This window comes from Panthera onca, chromosome X (genome assembly GCF_046562875.1).
Source record: "Panthera onca isolate mPanOnc1 chromosome X, mPanOnc1 haplotype 2, whole genome shotgun sequence".
Taxonomy (NCBI): Eukaryota; Metazoa; Chordata; class Mammalia; order Carnivora; family Felidae; genus Panthera; species Panthera onca.
In genome coordinates, this window is record NC_138357.1 from 57,066,605 (window position 1) to 57,092,949 (window position 26,345).

The following is a 26,345-nucleotide window of genomic DNA, read 5'->3' on the forward strand; positions in this document are numbered from 1 at the left end:
TCTGGGATTGTGATGCCTCCTGCTTTGCTCTTCTTCTTCAAAATTACTTTGGCTATTCGGGGCCTTTTGTGGTTCCATATGAATTTTAGGATGGCTTGTTCTAGTTTCGAGAAGAATGCTGCTGCAATTTTGATTGGGATTGCATTGAATGTGTAGATAGCTTTGGGTAGTACTGACATTTTGACAATATTTATTCTTCCAATACATGAGCGGGGAATGTCTTTCCATTTCTTTATATCTTCTTCAATTGCCTTCATAAGCTTTCTATACTTTTCAGCATACAGATCTTTTACATCTTTGGTTACATTTATTCCTAGGTATTTTATGCTTCCTGGTGTAATTGTGAATGGGATCAGTTTCCTTATTTGTGTTTCTGTTGCTTCATTGTTAGTGTATAAGAATGCAATTAATTTCTGTACATTGATTTTGTATCCTGCAACTTTGCTAAATTCATGTATCCATTCTAGCAGACTTTTGGTGGAGTCTATCGGATTTTCCATGTATACTATCATGTCATCTTCAAAAAGTGAAAGCTTGACTTCATCTTTGCCAATTTTGATGCCTTTGATTTCCTTTTATTGTCTGATTGCTGATGCTAGAACTTCCAACACTATGTTAAACAACAGCAGTGAGAGTGGGCATCCCTGTTGTCTTCCTGATCTCAGGGAAAAAGCTCTCAGTTTTTCCCCATTGAGGATGATGTTAGCTGTGGGCTTCTCATAAATGGCTTTTATGATGTTTAAGTATGTTCCTTCTATCCCAACTCTCTCAAGGTTTTTATTAAGAAAGGGTGCTGAATTTTGTCAAAGGCCTTTTCTTCATCGATTGACAGGATCATATGGTTCTTATTTTTCTTTTTTTAATGTGATGTATCACATTGATTGATTTGGGAATGTTGAACCAGCCCTGCATCCCAGGAATGAATCCCACTTGATCATGGTGAATAATTCTTTTTACATGCTGTTGAATTCGGTTTGCTAGTATCTTTGAGAATTTTTGCATCTATATTCATCAGGGATATTGGCCTGTAGTTCCCTTTTTTTACTGGGTCTCTGTCTGGTTTAGGAATCAAAGTAATGCTGGCTTCACAGAATGAGTCTGGAAGTTTTCCTTCCCTTTCTATTTCTTGGAATAGCTTGAGAAGGATAGGTATTATGTCTGCTTTAAATGTCTGGTAGAACTCCCCTGGGAAGCCATCTGGTCCTGGACTCTTATTTGTTGGGAGATTTATGATAAACGATTCCATTTCGTCGCTGATTATGGGTCTTTTCCAGCTTTCTATTTCCTCCTGAGTGAGTTCTGGAAGTGTGTGGGTGTTTACGAATTTGTCCATTTCTTCCAGGTTGTCCAATTTGTTGGCATATAATTTTTCATAGTATTCCCTGATAATTGTTTGTATCTCTGAGGGATTGGTGGTAATAATTCCATTTTCATTCATGATTTTATCTATTTGGGTCATCTCCCTTTTCTTTTTGAGAAGCCTGTCTAGAGGTTTGTCAATTTTGTTTATTTTTTCAAAAAACCAACTCTTGGTGTCGTTGATCTGCTCTACAGTGTTTTTAGATTCTATATTGTTTATTTCTGCTCTGATCTTTATTATTTCTCTTCTTCTGCTGGGTTTAGGCTGTCTTTGCTGTTCTGCTTCTATTTCCTTTAGGTGTGCTGTGAGATTTTGTATTTGGGATTTTCCTTGTTTCTTGAGATAGGCCTGGATTGCAATGTATTTTCCTCTCAGGACTGCATTTGCTGCATCCCAAAGCATTTGCATTGTTGTATTTTCATTTTCGTTTGTTTCCATATATTTTTTAATTTCTTCCCTAATTGCCTGGTTGACCCACTCATTCGTTAGTAGGGTGTTCTTTAACCTCCATGCTTTTGGAGGTTTTCCAGACTTTTTCCTGTGGTTGATTACCAGCTTCATAGCATTGTGGTCTGAAAATATGAATGGTATAATTTCAATTCTTGTATACTTATGAAGGGCTGTTTTGTGATCCAGTATGTAATCTATCTTGGAGAATGTTCCATGTGCACTCGAGAAGAAAGTATATTCTGTTGCTTTGGGATGCAGAGTTCTAAATATATCCATCAAGTCCATCTGATTCAATGGATCATTCAGGGCCCTTGTTTTTTTATTGACCGTGTGTCTAGATGATCTATCCATTGCTGTAATGGAGTGTTAAAGTCCCCTGCAATTACCACATTGTTATCAATAAGTTTGCTTATGTTTACGAATAATTGTTTTATATATTTGGGGTCTCCGGTATTCAGCGCATAGACATTTATAACTGTTAGCTCTTCCTGATTGTTAGACCCTGTAATTATTATATAATGCCCTTCTTCATCTCTTGTTACAGCCTTTAATTTAAAGTCTAGTTTGTCTGATATAAGTATGGCTACTCCAGCTTTCTTTTGGCTTCCAGGAGCATGATAAATAGTTCTCCATCCCCTCACTCTCAATCTGAAGGTGTCCTCAGGTCTAAAATGAGTCTCTTGTAGACAGCAAATAGATGGGTCTTGTTTTTTTATCCATTCTGATACCCTATGTCTTTTGGTTGGCACATTTAATCCATTTGCATTCAGTGTTATTATAGAAAGATATGGGTTTAGGGTCATTGTGATGTCTGTATGTTTTATGCTTGTAGCGATGTCTTTGGTACTTTGTCTCACAGGATCCCCCTTAGGATCTCTTGTAGGGCTGGTTTAGTGGTGACGCATTCCTTCAGTTTTTGTTTGGGAAGACCTTTATCTTTCCTTCTATTCTAAATGACAGACTTGCTGGATAAAGGATTCTTGGCTGCATATTTTTTTTTCTGTTCAGCACATTGAAGATCTCCTGCCATGCCTTTCTGGCCTGCCAAGTTTCAAAAGAGAGATCAGTCATGAGTCTTATAGGTCTCCCTTTATATGTTAGGGCATGTTTATCTCTGCTGCCTTCAGAAGTTTTTATTTATCCTTGTATTTTGCCAGTTTCACTATGATATGTCGTGCAGAAGATAGATTCAAGTTCCGTCTGAAGGGAGTTCTCTGAGCCTCTTGGATTTCAATGCCTTTTTCCTGCCCCAGTTCAGGGAAGTTCTAAGCTATTATTTCTTCAAGTACACTTTCAGTACCTTTCCCTCTCTCTTCCTCCTCTGGAATACCAATTATGCGTATATTATTTCTTTTTAGTGTATCACTTAGTTCTCTAATTTTCCCCTCATACTCCTGGATGTTTTTATCTCTCTTTTTCTCAGCTTCCTCTTTTTCCATAATTTTATCTTCTAGTTCACCTATTCTCTCCTCTGCCTCTTCAATCCGAGCCATGGTCGTTTCCATTTTATTTTGCATCTCGTTTAAAGCGTTTTTCAGCTCTTTCTGACTGTTCCTTAGTCCCTTGATCTCTGTAGCAATAGATTCTCTGCTGTTCTCTATACTGTTTTCAAGCCCAGCGATTAATTTTATGACTATTATTCTAAATTCACTTTCTGTTATATTATTTAAATCCTTTTTGATCAGTTCATTAGCTGTTGTTATTTCCTGGAGATTCTTTTGAGGGGAATTCTTCCATTTGGTCATTTTGGATAGTCCCTGGAGTGGTGGGGACCTGCAGGGCACTTCCCCTGTGCTGTGGTGTATAACTGGAGTTGGTGGGCGGGGCCACAGTCAGACCTGATGTCTGCCCCCAGCCCACTGCTTGGGCCACAGTCAGACTGGTGTCTGCCTTATTTTCCTCTCTCCTAGGGGCGGGATTCACTGTGGGGTGGCGTGCCCCATCTGGGCTACTTGCACACTGCCAGGCTTGTGGTGCTGGGGATCTGCTGGGGTGGGTAGGCAAGGTGCATGGGGGCCGGAGGGGCAGGCTCAGCTCACTTCTCCTTAGGTGATCCACTTCAGGAGGGGCCCTGTGGCAGCAGGAGTGAGTCAGACGCGCTGCCGGAGGGGTGGCTCTGCAGAAGCACAGCTTTGGGTGTTTGCTCGGAGCAAGCAAGTTCCCTGGCAGGAACCGGTTCCTTTTGGGATTTTGGCTGGGGGATGGGCGAGGGAGATGGCGCTGGTTAGCAGCTTTGTTCCCCGCCAAACTGAGCTCTGTCATCCTGGGGCTTAGCAACTCTCCCTCCCTTTGTCCTCCAGCCTTCCCTCTTTCCGAGCAGAGCTGTTAACTTATGACCTCCCAGATGCTATGTCCCGCTTGCTGTCATAACACACTCCATCCGGCCCCTCCGCTTTTTCAAGCCAGACTGGGGGCTCTGCTTGGCCGGCGGGCTGCCCCTCTGCCCCGGCTCCCTCCTGCCAGTCTGTGCAGTGGGCACCGCCTCTCTGCCCTTCCTACCCTCTTCCGTGGGCCTCTTGTCTGTGCTTGGCTCCAGAGACTCCGTTCTGCTAATCCTCTGGTGGTTTTCTGGGTTATTTAGGCAGGTGTATGTGGAATCTAAGTGAGGTGAGGACGCGCAGTGAGTCCATCATCCTCCTATGCCGCCATCTTCCGCAAAAAAAAACCTCAATTTATATTTAAATGGGATTCTTTATTTATTGTTCACAGCCTACTAAATCCCAACACATAACCACTATTAAGCCCAGACTCATTCTTGTAAGGATGAAGAGTTAAATATGCACTGGCAAACCACACAGACTCAGCTTATTAGGGCTGGCAATGCATCAAAGGTAACAAAAAATGTCTGGCCAATTTACAAACTTTTGTTTCCAAGGATGACAATCAGGCATGATGAATATATTTGGAAAAAAAAAAATAACATCACCTATGCCTCAGAATGAAAGCAAAGAATTTATGTTACATTTTAAAACTAACTTTTTGGGGTGCCTGGGTGGCTCAGTTTGTTGAGCGACTTTGGCTCAGGTCATGATCTCGCAGTTCATCTGTTCAAGACTCATGTCCAGCTCTGTGCTGACAGCTCAGAACCTGGAGCCTGCTTCAGATTCTGTATCTCCCTCTCTCTCTGACCCTACCCTGCTCATTCCCTCTCCTTCTCTCTCAAAAAATAAATAAACATTTAAACAGTTTAAACTAACTTTTCAAAATTTTATTAAATAATAGTAGCTCCAGAGTTATTGACATTATAACACTATAGGCATCTCAAAAGTTTGGATTTGTCTATAATATTTTTTGCATTAGTCTGTCTACAGTAATAATATGTTTTTCCCCGGCTATAGAACAGAACACAGCACAGATCCAAACTCTAAATAAAAGTGGGATGAACTTTTGATAGATCAGTGTCAGGACAATTTATACTTATGTTTTCACACAAATTTCCTAAACTGACCCAAGTTAACAGTGTACAATACAAAGTAGCCTTGGAATTTTGGTTTCAAATTAAGAAACCTCAACAGTTAGTTTGGGGAGAAAATGCTAGAAATTATTATATTCCAAGCTCAATTAACAGCTCAAGTCACACATGTTTACTTCATGCAGTCTAGAAACATTTTATAAAGTGAACATGAAAATTTTAAACTATTGAAGAAATTGAGATGAGAAGGAATATTTACAGGATATAACTTGGATAGGTCAGTGTAGAAGATAGACAATGGTGTAAGATACAGTTGCCAAGGGGTAGCTTAAGAAGAAGCTTATAAGGGGCTACTGGGTGGCTCAGTTGCTTAAGCAGGTGACTTGATTTTTGGTTTGGTCATGATCTCACGGTTGGTGGGATTGAGCCCTGCATCAGGCTCCATGACGATGACGCACATCCTGCTTGGGATTCTCTCCATGTCTCTCTGCCCTTCCCTTGCTCATGCTCTATTTCTCTCTCTAAATAAATAAATAAAACTTAAAAAGGCTGGGGGGGGGGGAGTATATAAAAGGACATAGAGAATTGGAACCGTGGATACCAAGGAAGCAAGCAGTTTCATAGTTTTGTCCACTTTCTCCCTTCTGTGTCACTGACAAATGGGACAAAATTTGTGGTAATTCTATTGAATTCAGCATCCAGTGTGTGTATGACAAAGAGATACCTACTCCTTAAGCAGCACTGTGTTATAGAAAAGCTCAAAGAAAAATCCACTAGCTCTTGTTAAAATATATTTGGCTTGAAAATAAAATACTCTAAAGTGACCTAGTTTATTATTTCACATTTCATTTTAAAAGTTACTGTCATTTATTTATCGTTTGTTTCAGCCATTGCATCTATGTAATAATATGTATAGATAATATGCTTCTGAATATTAAATTCATAAAAACATACTTGCTATGTACTTATTTTGGCAAATCAACAAAATTTGTTCATCAAATGAAAAGAATTTTTTTTAGATTTCTATTACTGATATTTTGTAAGTGATATAAAAAATGACTTATTTTTACCAAATAAAGAATTTACGTTTCCAAACTGTTTTCTCACGATGTTTTTTTTCTTTTTTATGTTCAGTTTTTTTTCAATTTTGAAGCATATTTTCAATATGGCAGTAGATACAATAATATTTCACAGTCTGTTATTTGATAGGAGAGAAAAATAAATGATATTATATCTTTGAATTCAGAATATCTGTTCTTTGTTTCAAATGAAAATAGGCCATTTATTATCATAAGATATCATGGCATGAAAGGACTTCATGGCTACAGTACTCAGTGGGAATATACCATCTAAAAATGTATTATTTTTGAGATGTGAACACTTGAACCTTTGTATTTTTTCTTTAAAATATAGGTTACATTTTTACCAGGTAGCACCTTGATTATCTTAAAAAAATATTAACAGCTTGCATCTTCATACCAATGCTCAGTTACAAATTCCAAATATTTTGTCTCATTTCTTGTGAGCAGTGCCATCTGCCAGAGGTGGCATTTCATGGCTATTTACTCTCACTCCCTCCAAGAATCCATCTGCCACTATGTAATGCTGCCTGAATAAAGGGGATTAAGACTCTGATACAACAGAGACTATTGATAATTTGGTATAATTGGGAAGAAATAAAGATAAATGAGGTTGAGGATGAAGAGGCAATTAGTTGAGCTGCCTGTACAGCTGTGTTCTCGGCCTAGCTCCCCTGGCCTTTTCATCAGTGAGGTATGTGCAAATTAACCATAATGACAAATACACATTTCACAAAGCTCTTGCACATAGTAAACCTTGATAATTAACTTTTCATTTCTGATAACTGAGTAAGTTGTTTTGGTAAAGTTGTTTTAATATGTTCTCAATGTCCGTATCACACAGGACTTCTGCATCTGCTATACTTTAGGAATAATCTACCCTACAACTCATTTCCTTGTTTTCAGTTGATGTCAGGCTACTGTTTACAACATGAGTACAGTGAGGATTTCTTTTACCTTAATTATGGTCCAGTGTTTAGGACATAATAGCAATGTTTTCTTTTTTATATGATTAGAAGCCAAGAGAACTCTTCAGAGTCAATGAAAGAAACTTCTCTTCTAATTTTAGGAATATAGTATGAAAATAGCATTATTTTTGAGAGTTTTCAATGAAAAAGTATGGACTGCTTTACAAACCAGCTCTAATGGATCTTTAGAGATTGGAAAAGCCAATATTTTCATGGATAGAAGTTTACATAATGATATTAAGGTCATCATTGTCATTATTATGCTTCCTTTAAAAAATAATGTTTATTTATTATTGAGAGACAGAGAGAGGCAGAGCATGAACGTGGGAGGGGCAGAGAGAGGAGGAGACACAGAATTCGAAGCAGGCTCCCGGCTCTGAGCTGTCAGCACAGAGCCCTATGAGGGGCTCAAACTCACAAACCGCAAGATCATGACCTGAGCCAAAGTTGGATGCTTAACCAACTGAGCCACCCAGCCACCCCTCATTATTATGCTTCCTAAATGAAAGTGGCAATTCAATAAAAAGTTAACCACAAAGATGTTTAGGCACTGACTAACTTCATTCTAAGATCACTTTTCCTAACCACAGAAATGGTTATGCCAGGTATTTAGTTAAGATGCTATCATAGGAACTAAATATTTTGAAGTCCAGTATTTCGAAAGGTAGCTTTTCTTCTACTTTGCCATTGAAATTATTCTAATTATTTATTGTGTTTAATAAAAAATCATATCACTGTGCGCCTCTCTGTTTTTAGTCCATGTAAGAAAACAATAAATCTACACTAATAAATTTAGAATATGTAACTATACTAATAGAGTGTAGGCTGATGAATTTCTCACCACATTATAAAAAGAGCTGTATCAAGAAAATAAACACTTTTTCAATTTTTATGTGTTTCACTCACATAACAAACTAGGCTAAAATTATTTATGTTAAACAAAGAGAATATTATTTACAAATGCTTGTCAACTCAGGAAAACATGTCTAGTAGGGTGACTCTTAATGGTTACATCCTTATCTCTTGAATACCACCAAACTAATCTTTTGAGTTTTTATGAGTTGTGCAGTGTGGTAGCCATTAGCCACGTGTTGCTATTTAAATTATTTAAATAAATAAAATTAAGAATTCAATTCCTCAATAACACTAACCACATTTCAAGTGCTTTATTACTCACAGCTGTCTAGTGGTTATCATTTTGGACATCATGAAAAATCATTTTCATCACTAGAGAAATTTCTCTTGGTCAGTTCTGGTCTATATTTCAGACTACTTCCCCATTAACGCAAATTAGTGATATTCAACTGTGGACAAAACTATAAATTAAAGAACAGATAAATCAAATATTGAACCTTCAATTTACAAAAGAATTCAGAATCCCTTTAATTTCATAATTAGGAGAGTAAGAAGCTCCAGTTAAAATAGCCTCAGTTGATAAATAACTAGAAACACATCATGGTGTGTTGTGTATGTATGTATGTGTGTATATGTATATATGTATGTGTATATATATACATATATATGTATATATATATATATACATATATTACCTGTATATATGTATATCTGCTTTAGTTTTCTTTAGAATTATATTACTGCATAAGTTCAATACAGTAATTGTGTGTACACACACACGTACACATACACACACACACACACACTTTATCTTATCACCATACTATTTACTGTATGCAGTAATATAATTCTAAAGAAAATCAGAAAAGTTTAATATTTTCATTAGAAATTATTTTTCACGGCGCCTGGGTGGCTCAGTCACTTAACAGTATGACTTCTGCCCAGATCATGAACTCATGGTTAATGAGTTCTAACCCCGTGTCAGACTCTGTTCTGACAGCTCAGAGCTTGGAACCTGCTTCAGATTCTGTGTCTCTCTCTATCTCATTCCTCCCCCACTTGCGCTTTGTCTCTATCTCTCTCCAAAAATAAAGATTAAAAAAATTTAGAAAAAGAAATTATATTTCATTGAAATGTGTCTTTTAAAAGAATTTACTGCAAATTTTAAAGTTTTTAATAGGGCTGATACTCCAGGTATATAATAGAATTCAGAGCTAAGGTACAATATATACAATTTTGATTTATAGGCAGTTTTTCTATAAATATGTTATTGAATAATTCTTACATTTAAAATTTTTTAAAATGTTTATTTATTTCTGAGAGAGAGAGAAACAGAGTGCAAACAGCAGAGGGACAGAAAGACACAGAACCTGAAGCAGGCTCCAGGATCTGAGCTGTCAGCACAGAACCTGACACGTGGCTGGAACTCACGAGACATGAGATCATGACCTGAGCTGAAGTTGGTTGCTTAAACGACTGAGCCACCCAGGTGCCCCAGTTCTTATATTTTTAAATCACAAAGAATGCTGATTTGAGAACCACAGCACCTAGTTTTATTATTTTTTTTTCTTTAATTTTATAATCTTAGAAAATAATTCTCCTTCCAAGATGGTATTTATTTATTTATTTATTTATTTATTGAAGTTTTTATTTAAATTCTAGTTAGTTAACATATAGTATAGTACTGATTTCAGGAGTAGAATTTAGTGATTCATCACTTACATACAACAACCAGTGCTCATCACAAACCATCACCCATTTAGACTCTCACCCTCATAACCTTCCATCAACTCTCAGTTTGTTCTCTATAGTTAAGAGTTTCTTATGGTTTGCCTCCCTATCTTTTTCTTCCCCCTTCCTTTATGTTCATCTGTTTTGTTTATTAAATTCCATATATTAGTGAAATCATATGGTATTTGCATTCTCTGACTGATTTCACTCAGCATAATCTCTGACTGGTTTCACTTAGCATAATATACTCTAGCTCTATCCACATTACCGAAAATTGCAAGATTTCATTCTTTTTTTGATGGCCGACTAATATTCCATTGTATATATATAGCACATCTTCTTTATCCATTCATCAGTTAATGGACATTTGGGGTCTTTCCATAACTTGGTTATTGTTCATAATGCTCCAAAAACATCACGGTGCATGTGCCCCTTCGAATCACTATTGTTGCATCCTTAGGGATAATACTAGTAGTGTGATTGCTGGGTTGTAGGGTGGTTCTATTTTTAACTTTTTGAGGAACCTCCATACTACTTTGTAGAGTGGCTGCGCCAGTTTCCATTCCCACCAATGGTGTAAGAGGATTCCATTTTTCTGTATCCTTGTTAACATCCACTGTTTCCTATGTTGTTAATTTCAGTCATCCTGATAGGTGTAAGGGGTATCTCGTTGTGATTTTGACTTGTATTTCCCTGATGCTGAGTGATCTTGAGCATTTTTAATGTGTCTGTTAGCCATCTGGATGTCTTCTTTGGAAAAATTTCTATTCATATCTTCTACCCATTTTTAACTGGATTATTTGTTTTTTTGATATTTACTTTGATAAGTTCTTTATAGATTTTGGATACAAACCCTTTATCAGGTATGTCATTTGCAAATATCTTCTCACATTCCATAAGTTGCCTTTTAGTTTTGCTGATTATTTCCCTCACTGTGCAGAAGTTTTATGTTTTATTGTTGAGTATTTTATTTTTATTATTTTTAATATGAAATTTATTATCAACTTGGTATCCATACAACACACAGTGCTCATCCCAACAAGTGCCCTCCTCAATACCCATCACCCACCATCCCCTCATTCCCACCCCCGTCAACCCTCAGTTTGTTCTCAGTTTTGTTTTTTTTTTTATTTTTTTATTTTTTTATTTTTTAATATATGAAATTTACTGTCAAATTGGTTTCCATACAACACCCAGTGCTCATCCCAAAAGGTGCCCTCCTCAATACCCATCACCCACCCTGCCCTCCCTCCCACCCCCCATCAACCCTCAGTTTGTTCTCAGTTTTTAACAGTCTCTTATGCTTTGGCTCTCTCCCACTCTAACCTCTTTTTTTTTTTTTTTCCCTTCCCCTCCCCCATGGGTTTCTGTTATGTTTCTCAGGATCCACATAAGAGTGAAACCATATGGTATCTGTCTTTCTCTGTATGGCTTATTTCACTTAGCATCACACTCTCCAGTTCCATCCATGTTGCTACAAAAGGCCATATTTCATTTTTTCTCATTGCCACGTAGTATTCCATTGTGTATATAAACCACAATTTCTTTATCCATTCATCAGTTGATGGACATTTAGGCTCTTTCCATAATTTGGCCATTGTTGAGAGTGCCGCTATAAACATTGGGGTACAGGTGCCCCTATGCATCAGTACTCCTGTATCCCTTGGATAAATTCCTAGCAGTGCTATTGCTGGGTCATAGGGTAGGTCTATTTTTAATTTTCTGAGGAACCTCCACACTGCTTTCCAGAGCGGCTGCACCAATTTGCATTCCCACCAACAGTGCAAGAGGGTTCCTGTTTCTCCACATCCTCTCCAGCATCTATAGTCTCCTGATTTCTTCATTTTGGCCACTCTGACTGGCGTGAGGTGGTATCTGAGTGTGGTTTTGATTTGTATTTCCCTGATAAGGAGCGACGTTGAACATCTTTTCATGTGCCTGTTGGCCATCTGGATGTCTTCTTTAGAGAAGTGTCTATTCATGTTTTCTGCCCATTTCTTCACTGGGTTATTTGTTTTTCGGGTGTGGAGTTTGATGAGCTCTTTATAGATTTTGGATACTAGCCCTTTGTCCGATGTGTCATTTGCAAATATCTTTTCCCATTCCGTTGGTTGCCTTTTAGTTTTGTTGGTTGTTTCCTTTGCTGTGCAGAAGCTTTTTATCTTCATAAGGTCCCAGTAATTCACTTTTGCTTTTAATTCCCTTGCCTTTGGGGATGTGCCGAGTAAGAGATTGCTACGGCTGAGGTCAGAGAGGTCTTTTCCTGCTTTCTCCTCTAAGGTTTTGATGGTTTCCTGTCTCACATTCAGGTCCTTTATCCATTTTGAGTTTATTTTTGTGAATGGTGTGAGAAAGTGGTCTAGTTTCAACCTTCTGCATGTTGCTGTCCAGTTCTCCCAGCACCATTTGTTAAAGAGACTGTCTTTTTTCCATTGGATGTTCTTTCCTGCTTTGTCAAAGATGAATTGGCCATACGTTTGTGGGTCTAGTTCTGGGGTTTCTATTCTATTCCATTGGTCTATGTGTCTGTTTTTATGCCAATACCATGCTGTCTTGATGATGACAGCTTTGTAGTAGAGGCTAAAGTCTGGGATTGTGATGCCTCCTGCTTTGGTCTTCTTCTTCAAAATTACTTTGGCTATTCGGGGCCTTTTGTGGTTCCATATGAATTTTAGGATTGCTTGTTCTAGTTTCGAGAAGAATGCTGGTGCAATTTTGATTGGGATTGCATTGAATGTGTAGATAGCTTTGGGTAGTATTGACATTTTGACAATATTTATTCTTCGAATCCATGAGCAGGGAATGTCTTTCCATTTCTTTATATCTTCTTCAATTACCTGCATAAGCTTTCTATAGTTTTCAGCATAGAGATCTTTTACATCTTTGGTTAGATTTATTCCTAGATATTTTATGCTTCTTGGTGCAATTGTGAATGGGATCAGTTTCTTCATTTGTCTTTCTGTTGCTTCATTGTTAGTGTATAAGAATGCAACTGATTTCTGCACATTGATTTTGTATCCTGCAACTTTGCTGAATTCATGTATCAGTTCTAGCAGACTTTTGGTGGAGTCTATCAGATTTTCCATGTATACTATCATGTCATCTTCAAAAAGCGAAAGCTTGACTTCATCTTTGCCAATTTTGATGCCTTTGATTTCCTTTTGTTGTCTGATTGCTGATGCTAGAACTTCCAGCACTATATTAAACAACAGCGGTGACAGTGGGCATCCCTGTCGTGTTCCTGATCTCAGGGAAAAAGCTCTCAGTTTTTTCCCATTGAGGATGATGTTAGCTGTGGGCTTTTCATAAATGGCCTTTATGATCTTTAAGTATGTTCCTTCTATCCCGACTTTCTCAAGGGTTTTTATTAAGAAAGGGTGCTGGATTTTGTCAAAGGCCTTTTCTGCATCGATTGACAGGATCATATGGTTCTTCTCTTTTTTTTTGTTAATGTGATGTATCACGTTGATCGATTTGCGAATGTTGAACCAGCCCTGCATCCCAGGAATGAATCCCACTTGATCATGGTGAATAATTCTTTTTATATGCTGTTGAATTCGATTTGCTAGTATCTTATTAAGAATTTTTGCATCCATATTCATCAGGGATATTGGCCTGTAGTTCTCTTTTTTTACTGGGTCTCTGTCTGGTTTAGGAATCAAAATAATCCTGGCTTCATAGAATGAGTCTGGAAGTTTTACTTCCCTTTCTATTTCTTGGAATAGCTTGAGAAGGATAGGTATTATCTCTGCTTTAAATGTCTGGTAGAACTCCCCTGGGAAGCCATCTGGTCCTGGACTCTTATTTGTTGAGAGATTTTTGATAACCGATTCAATTTCTTCGCTGGTTATGGGTCTGTTCAAGCTTTCTATTTCCTCCTGATTGAGTTTTGGAAGAGTGTGGGTGTTTAGAAATTTGTCCATTTCTTCCAGGTTGTCCAATTTGCTGGCATATAATTTTTCATAGTATTCCCTGATAATTGTTTGTATCTCTGAGGGATTGGTTGTAATCATTCCATTTTCATTCATGATTTTATCTATTTGGGTCATCTCCCTTTTCTTTTTGAGAAGCCTGGCTACAGGTTTGTCAATTTTGTTTATTTTTTCAAAAAACCAACTCTTGGTTTCGTTGATCTGCTCTACAGGTTATTTAGATTCTATATTGTTTATTTCTGCTCTGATCTTTATTATTTCTCTTCTTCTGCTGGGTTTAGGCTGCCTTTGCTGTTCTGCTTCTATTTCCTTTAGGTGTGCTGTTAGGTTTTGTATTTGGGATTTTTCTTGTTTCTTGAGATAGGCCTGGATTGCAATGTATTTTCCTCTCAGGACTGCCTTCGCTGCATCCCAAAGCGTTTGGATTGTTGTATTTTCATTTTCGTTTGTTTCCATATATGTTTTAATTTCTTCTCTAATTGCCTGGTTGACCCACTCATTCGTTAGTAGGGTGTTCTTTAACCTCCATGCTTTTGGAGGTTTTCCAGACTTTTTCCTGTGGTTGATTTCAAGCTTCATAGCATTGTGGTCTGAAAGTATGCATGGTATAATTTCAATTCTTGTAAACTTATGAAGGGCTGTTTTGTGACCCAGTATATGATCTATCTTGGAGAATGTTCCATGTGCACTCGAGAAGAAAGTATATTCTGTTGCTTTGGGATGCAGAGTTCTAAATATATCTGTCAAGTCCATCTGATCCAATGTATCATTCAGGGCCCTTGTTTCTTTATTGACTGTGTGTCTAGATGATCTATCCATTTCTGTAAGTGGGGTGTTAAAGTCCCCTGCAATGACCACATTCTTATCAATAAGGTTGCTTATGTTTATGAGTAATTGTTTTATATATCTGGGGGCTCGGGTATTTGGCGCATAGACATTTATAATAGTTAGCTCTTCCTGGTGGATAGACCCTGTGATTATTATATAATGCCCTTCTTCATCTCTTGTTACAGCCTTTAATTTAAAGTCTAGTTTGTCTGATATAAGTACGGCTACTCCAGCTTTCTTTTGGCTTCCAAGAGCATGCTTAATAGTTCTCCATCCCCTCACTCTCAATCTAAAGGTGTCCTCAGATCTAAAATGAGTCTCTTGTAGACAGCAAATAGATGGGTCTTGTTTTTTTATCCATTCTGATACCCTATGTCTTTTAGTTGGTGCATTTAATCCATTTACATTCAGTGTTATTATAGAAAGATATGGGTTTAGAGTCATTGTGATGTCTGTATGTTTTATGCTTGTAGTGATGTCTCTGGTACTTTGTCTCACAGGATCCCCCTTAGGATCTCTTGTAGGGCTGGTTTCGTGGTGACAAATTCCTTCAGTTTTTGTTTGTTTGGGAAGACCTTTATCTGTCCTTCTATTCTAAATGACAGACTTGCTGGATAAAGGATTCTCGGCTGCATATTTTTTCTGTTTAGCACACTGTAGATATCGTGCCAAGCCTTTCTGGCCTGCCAAGTTTCAAAGGAGAGATCAGACCCGAGTCTTATAGGTCTCCCTTTATATGTGAGGGCACGTTTATCCCTTGCTGCTTTCAGAATTTTCTCTTTATCCTTGTATTTTGCCAGTTTCACTATGATATGTCGTGCAGAAGATCGATTCAAGTGACGTCTGAAGGGAGTTCTCTGTGCCTCTTGGATTTCAATGCCTTTTTCCTTCCCCAGTTCAGGGAAGTTCTCAGCTATAATTTGTTCAAGTACCCCTTCAGCACCTTTCCCTCTCTCTTCCTCCTCTGGGATACCAATTATGCGTATATTATTTTTTTTTAGTGTATCACTTAGTTCTCTAATTTTCCCCTCATACTCCTGGATTTTTTTATCTCTCTTTCTTTCAGCTTCCTCTTTCTCCATAACTTTATCTTCTAGTTCACCTATTCTCTCCTCTGCCTCTTCAAGCCGAGCCATCGTGGATTCCATTTTGTTTTGAAATTCGTTTAAAGCGTTTTTCAACTCCTCGTGACTGTTCCTTAGTCCCTCGATCTTTGTGGCAAGAGATTCTCTGCTGTCCTGTATACTGTTTTCAAGCCCAGCGATTAATTTTATGACTATTATTCTAAATTCACTTTCTGTTATATTATTTAAATCCTTTTTGATCAGTTCATTAGCTGTTGTTATTTCCTGGAGATTCTTCTGAGGGGAATTCTTCCGTTTGGTCATTTTGGAGAGTCCCTTGCGTGGTGAGGACCTGCAGTGCACTTCCCCTGTGCTGTGGTGTATAACTGGAGTTGGTGGGCAGGGCCGCAGTCTGACCTAATGTCTGCCCCCAGCCCACCGCTGGGGCCACAGTCAGACTGGTGTGTGCCTTCTCTTCCCCTCTCCTAGGGGTGGGATTCACTGTGGGGTGGCGTGTCCCGTCTGGGCTACTTGCACACTGCCAGGCTTGTGTTGCTGGGGATCTGGCGTATTAGCTGGGGTGGGTAGGCAAGGTGCACGGGGGCTGGAGGGGCAGGCTTAGCTCGCTTCTCCTTAGGTGATCCACTTCAGGAGGAGCCCTGTGGCAGCGGGAGGGAGTCAGATCCGCTGCCGGAGGTTTGGCTCCACAGAAGCACAGAGTTGGGTGTTTGCGCGGAGCGAGCAAGTTCCCTGGCAGGAACTGGTTCCCTTTGGGATTTTGGCTGGGGGATGGGCGGGGGAGATGGCGCTGGCGCCTTTGTTCCCCGCCAAGCTGAGCTCTGCCGTCCGGGGGCTCAGCAGCTCTCCCTCCCTTTGTCCTCCAGCCTTCCCGCTTTCCGAGCAGAGCTGTTCACTTATGACCTCCCAGACGCTAAGTCGCGCTTGCTGTCGGAACACAGTCTGTCCGGCCCCTCCGCTTTTGCCAGCCAGACTCGGGGGCTCTGCTTGGCCGGCGAGCCGCCCCTCCGCCAGTCCGTGGAGTGGGCACCGCCTCGCCGCCCTTCCTACCCTCTTCCGTGGGCCTCTAGTCTGCGCTTGACTCCGGAGACTCCCTTCTGCTAATCCTCTGGCGGTTTTCTGGGTTCTTTAGGCAGGTGTAGGTGGAATCTAAGTGATCGGCAGGACGCGCTGTGAGCCCCGCGTCCTCCTACGCTGCCATCTTCCGGAACCCCCCTGTTCTCAGTTTTTAAGAGTCTCTTATGTTTTGGCTCCCTCCCTCTCTAACCTCTTTTTTTTTCCTTCCCCTCCCCCATGGTCTTCTGTTAAGTTTCTCAGGATCCACATAAGAGTGAAAACATATGGTATCTGTCTTTCTCTGTATGACTTATTTCACTTAGCAGAACACTCTCTAGTTCCATCCACGATGCTACAAAAGGCCCTGTTTCATTCTTTCTCATTGCCACATAGTATTCCATTGTGTATATAAACCACAAATTCTTTCTCCAGTCATCAGTTGATGGACACTTAGGCTCTTTCCATAATTTGGCTATTGTTGAAAGTGATGCTATAAACATTGGGGTACAAGTGCCCCTATGCATCAGCACTCCTGTATTCATTGGATAAAATCCTAGCAGTGCTATTGCTGGGTCAGAGGGTAGATCAATTTTTAATTTTTAAGGAACCTCCACACTGTTTTCCAGAGTAGCTGCACCAGTTGTCATTCCCACCAAGAGTGCAAGAGGGTTCCCATTTCTCCACATCCTCTCCAGCATCTATAGTCGCCAAATTTTGTTCATTTTAGCCACTCTGACTGGCTAGAGGTGGTATCTGAGTGTGGTTTTGAGTTGTATTTCCCTGATGAGGAGTGACAATGATCATCTTTTCATGTGCCTATTGGCCATCTGGATGTCTTGTGTCTATTCATGTTGTCTGCCCATTTCTTCACTGGATTATTTGTTTTTCACGTGTGGGGTTTGGTGAGTTCTTTATAGATTTTGGATACTAGCCCTTTGTCCAATATGCCATTTGCAAATATCTTTTCCCATTCCGTCAGTTGCCTTTTAGTGTTGTTGATTGTTTCCTTTGCAGTGCAGAAGCTTTCTATCTTGATGAGGTCCCAATAGTTCATTTTTGCTTTTAATTCCCTTGCCTTTGGACATGTGTCAAGTAAGAAATTGCTGCGGCTGAGGTCAGAGAGGTTTTTTTTCTGCTTTCTCCTCTAGAATTTTGATGGTTTCCTGTCTCACATTCAGGTTCTTTATCCATTTTGAGTTTGTTTTTGTGAATGGTGTAAGAAAGTGGTCTAGTTTCAATCTTCTGCATGTTGCTGTCCAGTTCTCCTGGTACCATTTGTTAAAGAGACTGACTTTTTTCCATTGGATATTCTTTCCTGCTTTGTCAAAGAGTAGTTGGCCATACTTTTGTGGGTGTATTCTGGAGTCTCTATTATATTCCATTGGTCTGTGTCTATTTTTGTCCCAATACCATGCTGTCTTGATGATTACAGCTTTGTTGTAGAGGCTAAAGTCTGGAATTGAGATGCCTCCGACTTAGGTCTTCTTCTTCAATATTACTTTGGCTATTCGGGGTCTATTGTGGTTCCATACAAATTTTAGGATTGCTTGTTCTAGCTTTGGGAAGAATGCTGGTGTAATTTTGATTGGGATTTCATGGAATGTGTAGATAGCTTTGGGTAGTGTTGACATTTTAACAATATTTATTCTTCCAATCCCTGAGCATGGGATGTTTTTCCATTTCTATGTATCTTCTTCAATTTCCTTCATAAGCTTCCTATAGTTTTCAGCATACAGATTTTTACATCTTTGGTTAGGTTTATTCCTAGGTATTTTATGCTTCTTGGTGTAATTTGTGAATGGGATCAGTTTCTTTATTTGTCTTTCTGTTGCTTCTTTATTAGTGTATAAGAATGCAACTGATTTCTGTACATTCATTTTGTATCCTGCAAGTTTGCTGAATTCATGTATCAGTTCTAGCAGACTTTTGGTGGAGTCTATCAGATTTTCCATGTATAATATCATGTCATCTGCAAAATGTGAAAGTTTAACTTCATCTATGCCAATTTTGATGCCTTTGATTTCCTTTTGTTGTCTGATTGCTGATGCTAGAACTTCCAACACTATGTTAAACAACAGCAGTGAGAGTGGACATCCCTGTCCTGTTCCTGATCTCAGGGGGAAAGTTCTCAGTTTTTCCCCATTGAGGATGAGTATGTGGGTGCTTAGGAATTTGTCCATTTCTTCCAGGTTTTCCAGTTTGCTGGCATATAATTTTTCATAGTATTCCCTGATAATTGTTTGTATCTCTGAGGGATTGGTTGTAATAATTCCATTTTCATTCATGATTTTATCTATTTGGGTCATCTCCCTTTTCTTTTTGAGAAGCCTGGCTACAGGTTTATCAATTTTATTTATGTTTTCAAAAAACCAATGCTTGGTTTCAATGTTCTACTCTACAGTTTTGTTTTGTTTTTTGATTCTATATTGTTTATTTCTGCTCTGATGTTTATTATTTCTGTTCTTCTGCTGGGTTTGGGGTGTCTTTGCTGTTCTTCTTCTATTTCCTCTAGGTGTGCTGTTAGATTTCGTATTTGGGATTGTTCTTGTTTCTTGTGATAGGCCTAGATTGCAATGTATTTTCTTCTCAGAACTGCCCTTGCTGTGTCCTAAAGCGTTTGGATTACTATATTTTCATTTTCATTTGTGTCCATATATTTTTTTAAATTTCTTCTCTAATTGCCTGGTTGACCCATTCATTCTTTAGTAGGGTGTTCTTTAACCTCCATGCTTTTGGAGGTTTTCCAGACTTTTTCCTGTGGTTGATTTCAAGCTTCATAGCATTGTGTTCTGAAAGTATGCATGGTATGATTTCAATTCTTGTATACTTATGAAGGGCTGTTTTGTGACCCAGTATGTGATCTATCTTGGAGAACGTTCTATGTGCACTCGAGAAGAAAGTATATTCTTTTGCTTTGGGATGCAGAGTTCTAAATATACCTGTCAAGTCCATCTGATCCAATGTGTCATTCAGGGCCCTTGTTTCTTTATTGACCATGTGTCTAGATGATCTATCCATTGGTGTATGTGAGGTGTTAAAATCCCCTGGAATTACCACGTTCTTATCAATAAGGTTGCTTATGTTTGTGATTAATTGTTTTATATATTTGGGGCTCCCGTGTTCGGCACATAGACATTTATAATTGTTAGGTTTTCCTGATGGATAGACCCTGTAATTATTATATAATGCCCTTCTTCATCACTTGTTACAATTTTGTTTAATCTCTTGTTTAATCTCTACAATTTTGTTACAATCTCTTGTTTAATTTAAAGTCTAGTTTGTCTGTTATAAGTATGGCTACTCCAGCTTTCCTTTGACTTCCAATAGCATTGTAGATAGTTCTCCATCCCCTCACTTTCAGTCTGAAGGTGTCCTCAGGTCTAAAATGAGTCTCTTGTAGATAGCAAATAAATGGGTCTTGATTTTTTATCCATTCTCATACCCTATGTCTTTTGGTTGGAGCATTTAGTCCATTTACATTCAGTGTTTTTATTGAAAGATATGAGTTTAGAGTCAGTGTGATGTCTGTATGTTTCATGCTTGTAGTGATGTCTCTGGTACTTTGTGGTCCTTGCAACATTTCACTCACAGAATCCCCTTTAGGATCTCTTGTAATGCTGGTTTAGTGGTGATGAATTCCTTCAGTTTTTGTTTGGGAAGAACTTTATCTCTCCTTCTATTCTGAATGACAGACTTGCTGGATAAAGGATTCTTGGCTGCATATTTTTTTCTGTTCAGCACATTGAAGATTTCCTGCCATTCCTTTCTGGCCTGCCAAGTTTCAGTAGATAGGTCTGCCACTAGTCTTATAGGTCTCCCTTTATATGTTAGAGCGTGTTTATTCCTAGCTGCTTTCAGAATTTTTTCTTTATTCTTGTATTTTGCCAGTTTCACTATGATATGACGTGCAGAAGATTGGTTCAATTTATGTATGAAGGGAGTTTTCTGTGCCTCTTGGATTTCAATGCATTTTTCTTTCCCTAGATCAGGTAAGTTCTCAGCTCTGATTTGTTCAAGTACACCTTCAGTCCCTTTCTCTGTCTCTTCATCTTCTGGAATTCCTATTATATGGATATTGTTCCATTTGATTGCATCACTTAGTTCTCTAATTCTCCCCTCATACTCCTGGATTTTTTTTATCTCTCTTTTTTTCAGCTTCCTCTTTTTCCATAATTTTATATTCAAATTCACCTATTCTCTCCTCTGCTTCTTCAATCCATGCTATGGCCGCCTCCATTTTATTTTGCACCTCATTTATAGCATTTTTTCGCTCCTCATGACTATTTCTTAGTCCCTTGATCTCTGTAGGAATAGATTCTCTGCTGTCCTCTATGCTTTTTTCAAGCCAAGTGATTAATTTTATGACTATTATTCTAAATTCTTCTGTTGTATTGTTTAAATCATTTTTGATCAATTTGTTAGCTGTCGCTACTTCCTGGAGTTTCTTTTGAGGAGAGTTCTTCTGTTTCATCATTTTGGGTAGTCCCTAGGGTGGCTCCAAACTGCAGCACTTTCCATGTTGTCCAGAGTCACTTGTTTTGGTGGGCAGGGCCACAGTCAGACCTGATGTCTGCCCCCAGCTCACCGCTGGGGCCACAGTCAGACTCTTGTGTTCCTTATCTTCCCTTCCCCCAGGGGCAGGACTCACTGTACAATGGTGTCGCCCCTTTCTGTGCTAGTTGCATACTGCCAGGCTTGTGGTGCTGCTTTGATGGGATCTGGCCTATTAGCTGGGGTGGATCTGCAAGGTGCACAGGGGTGGGAGGGGCAAGCTTAGCTGGCTTTGCCATTGGTGAACCCCTGCTGTAGGGGTCCTGCAGCACTGGAAGTGAGGCAGACCCATCAGAGGGATGGATGCACAGAAGCACAGCATTGGGTGTTTGCGTGGTGCAAGCAAGTTGGGTGATGGGAACTGGTTCCCTTTGGGATTTTGGCTGGGAGGTGGGAGAAGGAAATGGCACTTGCAAGAGCCTTTGTTCCCTGCTGACCTGAGCTCTGTCTTCCCGGTGTCCTCTCACTCTCCCCACTCTCCAAGGGCAGAGGTTTTCACTTTTAACATTCCAGATGTTAGGTCCCGCTGGCTGTCAGAACTCACGCAGTCGGGCCCCTCTGCTTTTGCATGCCAGACTTGGGGGCTCTGCCTTGCCAGGTGGCCTGCTCCTCCACTGCCCCGGCTCCCTCCTGTCAGTCCGTGTAGGGCACACCGCCTCTCTGCCCTTCCTACCCTCTTCTGTGAGCCTCTTGTCTATGCTTGGTTCCAGAGAGTTGGTTCTGCTAGTCTTCTGGTGGTTTTCTGGGTTATTTAGTCCGATGTGGGTGGAATCTAAGTGATCAGCAGGATGTAGTTATCCCAGTGTCCTCCTACGCCACCATCTTCCATGTTCTCTACCTATTGTTGAGTATTTTAGTATCAATTGTTATGATTGCAGTTATTACTGAATAGATAGCAAACTCATAGATAATTAGTATATTTCCCACCTTCCAACTGATGATCAAATTCCCACCCAAAAGCCAGACATCTTCATTCTGCCTCCTATGGGTCTCAATTTCCCTTTACATAAAATGATGGAGTGGAGCTGAATGCTCTCACAGGTTCATTCAAGCTCAGGCATTCTATAATTTTCTAAGTTGCTTCTAAACATAAATATTTCATTTCAAATAAGCAATGTAAAAAAGCAGTAAGAAGTTAAACACAAAATTTGGAGGAGTGCTTACCTTTGGCAGGGAGGCAGAAGTATAGGAAAAGGAATGGGCACATAAAAAAAAATGCAAATTGTTGATAATGTTTTAGTTCTCGAGTTGCAAGGTGGGTTCACTGGCATTTATATTATTATTATTTGTAATTTACACATGTGTTACATTGTTTTACATTTTAAATTTTTTTTTAAAGATAATAATGGGAAAACACACACAATAGACTTTGGATATTCCATTTGGCACTAAGAAGCAAATTATTTAGAATTAGGATGTGCTACATGAGTATATACAACATACTTCTTTTAATTAAATACTGATGGGAGAGGAGAAAATGATGTGTCCACATTGCTCAGAGTGTTCAAAACTAGCTCAAAACTGTTATTTCTTTATGAGATAGGAATCTTGTATTTTCCTCATTTTTCGAATATGACAAACCAAAATCCAGAAAAGTAACTGATTTGTAATTCATGCAATAAGTCATTCCTAAGCTAGAAAACAGAAACACTGGATACCCAAAATATTTCTGTTCACAATGATGTTATTTATCCTTAATAAGTTAAACATCTTAATGGGTTGGTCTTGATTTACTCTGAACATCATTCTAGTCTGCTTTTTTGACCAGTCAGCTGTAAAAGATCAAAAACAACCATCCATATACACCAGTAAGAAATCAATTCAAGATAGAACAAGGTTTACATTGGAGCCTTTACAGCCTTGTTTCCCGGTAGAACACTTGGACATTTATACTGAATTGTGGCTTTCAAAACTGTCAAATGAGAGATTGTGTCTAGGTAGGGGCAGGTGATTTCTCTTCTGAGAGTCTGTAAAGTGACTTTCAAACAACAGCAATAAATGATGCTTTCTGAATGTACATGTAAAAATGAACCAATGATGAATTTGGGCTCTCACTGAGAGCATAAAGAAAAGAGCAGAGGGTTGCAATAAGTCTTTACAGTTCTAAGGAATTATGTAAGAAACAAAATTATCCAAAGACTCTTCCTCTATAACACTTTTGTTTTCAAAGTTACTGAACTAAAACTAGTGAAATTTATTTTACTAAGTTAATGCTTCTTTTTCTAGTACAATGCATGGATTAACAGACAAACTAATATGGAATATAGCTGATCCTGAATTAGAATTAGAATTAGAATTAGAATTAGAATTAGAATTAGAATTAGAATTAGAAGCTATCACATATATAAAATTAGGATCACTGAGAATTGTAGTGTTATAAAATAATTATATTTATTTGCAGCTGTATCCAGTCCACTTTATACTCATATAGTATAGATGACATAGTTTTTTGTCACTGTACTAAATGAAATTCAACTGTTACATCCCTAAAAATGAAACAATTCAATCCAAGTGAATATGCACTAAGAATTTGGGTTGTGAGTCCATTACTATTAATATATTTAATATATCTTTTTGAAAACACCCTATTCCCATTTATTTCTGTCACCAGCAATTGTATCTTTACCAAATGGCTACATAGCACTGACTCCACAGAAAATACAACTAAACCACAATAAGGGGTAAATGAAAATATGCTGGTTAGTTGGTCATCATACATTATCCATATCCTACTCCTTCATGTTACAGATAAGAGAAACAACAAATTCTAATTTGTGCTTATAGTAACAGCCCATTTCAGCTGAAACTTTTTTTTGTTTCTTAATTTTATTTTTTTTATATTTACATCCAAATTAGCATATAGTGCAACAATGATTTAAGGAGTAGATTCCTTAATGCCCCTTACCCATTTAGCCCATCCCCCCTCCCACAACCCCTCCAGTAATCCTCTGTTTGTTCTCTATATGTAAGAGTCTTATGCTTTGTCCCTCTCCCTGTGTTTAAATTATTTTGGTTTCCTTTCCCTTAAGTTCATCTGTTTTGTCTCTTAAAGTCCTCTTATGAGTGAAGCCATATGATATTTGTCTTTCTCTGATTAATTTCACTTAACATAATACCCTCCAGTTCCATCCACGTAGTTGCAAATGGCAAGATTTCTTTCCTTTTGATTTCTGAGTAATACTTCATTGTATATATATACTACATCTTCTTTATCCATTTATCCATCGATGGACATTTGGGTTCTTTCCATACTTTCACTATTGTTTATAGTGCTGCTATAAACATGGGGGTGCAGATGTCCCTTCAAACAGCACACCTGTATCCCTTGGATAAATGCCTAGTAGTACAATTTCTAGGTTGTAGGGTAGTTCTATTTTTAATTTTTTCAGGATCCTCCATACTGTTTTCCAGAGTGGCTGCACCAGCTTTCACTCCCACCAACAATGCAAAAGAGATCCTCTTTCTTCACATCCTCACCAACATCTCTTGTTGCCTGAATTGTTAATGTTAGACATTCTGACAGGTGTAAGGTGGTATCTCATAGTGGTTTTGATTTGTATTTCCCTGATGATGAGTGAAGATGAGCATTTTTTCATGTCTGGGATGGTCATCTGTATGTCTTCTTTGGAGAAGTGTCTATTCATGTCTTTTGCCCATTTCTTTGCTGGATTATTTGTTTTTTGGGGTGTTGAGTTTGATTACTTCTTTATAGATTTTGGATACTAACCCTTTATCTGGTATGTTGTTTGTAAATATCTTCTCCCATTCTTTCGGTTCCCTTTTAGTTTTGCTGATTGTTTCCTTAGCAGTGCAGAAGATTTTTATTTTGATGAGGTCTAAGTAGTTCATTTTTAGTGAAACTTTTTAAATGATCTTTTTTCCCTCACATGCTCGGCTCTCCAAGGTTGGCTCCCCAGTGCACACTCAGGAGTTGACATTGCCAAGGTGTTATCATCCACTAAATTGCCACTTTTTAGATGGAGGAAACAGATTCATACAGATGAGGGTTAAATATCATACTATCACATAGTGGTTGAACTGCTAAAAACTGTTTTTGTTCATCAGTCAAAAAGGTAGGTAGAGAGGTATGTCTGCACTAAAGCACAGGGGCAGGATAGGGATCAGCTCAAACTGGAATCTGGGGTAGATTTTACAGGGATATGAAAGAGGTACCTCTCCTGAGAGAGAAAAACAATCTCCATTATTAAAATAAATAATTGCCCCTCACATATGTGACAATTAGAATTTAGTAAGTATATTTTACATCCATAATGGTCTCTGATTTTCCCAACATGAAATCATGAAATGACATAAAACTGCTTTGAAACAAAAAGTTCTGTATGATCTATGTAACTATATTATTGTAATCATACAGAAAAATCTTACTAAAACCTTTTCCTTCCACATATATTTCCCAGAATTACCTTAAAAATTAAGAAACAAAAAAAAAAGATGGTCACAAGGCCTAATTCACTTAAATGAACTATCTGCATACACTATCCAAGTTTATTAAATAATCATCACAGCTACTGGGTGTTTACAATAAAAAATGCCTAGTATTTGCCTAACATTAACTTTTCAAAGCACATTTGAATCTATTATTTTATTTTATCTTCACAACAGTTCTATGAGTGTCTCCAAGTAATGGACTATGTCTAATTCTCCTTAACAGCCATGCCACAGAGAAAGAAAAGAAGAATAGATGGACTGGGTGGATCTATAAATGAATAAAAATAAAAATAACAAATATGTCATTTATTTTAGGGTATTTTTGGCAATATATCTATAATGTCTCCAATTCTATACTGTAATGATATTTTAGATGGCTAAGAATACAATCTCACCCTTATTCTTCTTTAGTATTATAGTTTTAAGATTGTTTCTTTTCTGTCTTATATTGCATTCATACCTTCAGAAATATCCTAATTCAGTAAAGTTTGTATAACTAAATTCAACTAAGACATGATGAGATTCTCTGAGCACTTCCACAAATAGGTGAAAGAAATGTAGACATGACTACATTTGTTCTTTTTTTTTTTTT

At 38.3% G+C, this 26,345-nt stretch overlaps 1 protein-coding gene and 1 non-coding gene across 2 annotated transcripts in view; both read right to left on the reverse strand.

Annotated features, from left to right (window-relative positions):
• Window positions 1–26,345, reverse strand: part of DACH2 (dachshund family transcription factor 2) — an 845,266-nt gene that overhangs the window by 207,029 nt on the left and 611,892 nt on the right. The gene's annotated exons all lie outside the window — the stretch shown is intronic.
• On the reverse strand, window positions 25,189–25,264 carry LOC145714770 (small nucleolar RNA SNORD55/SNORD39). The gene has a single exon (XR_014136977.1). It is a non-coding gene; the product is annotated as a small nucleolar RNA SNORD55/SNORD39 (small nucleolar RNA).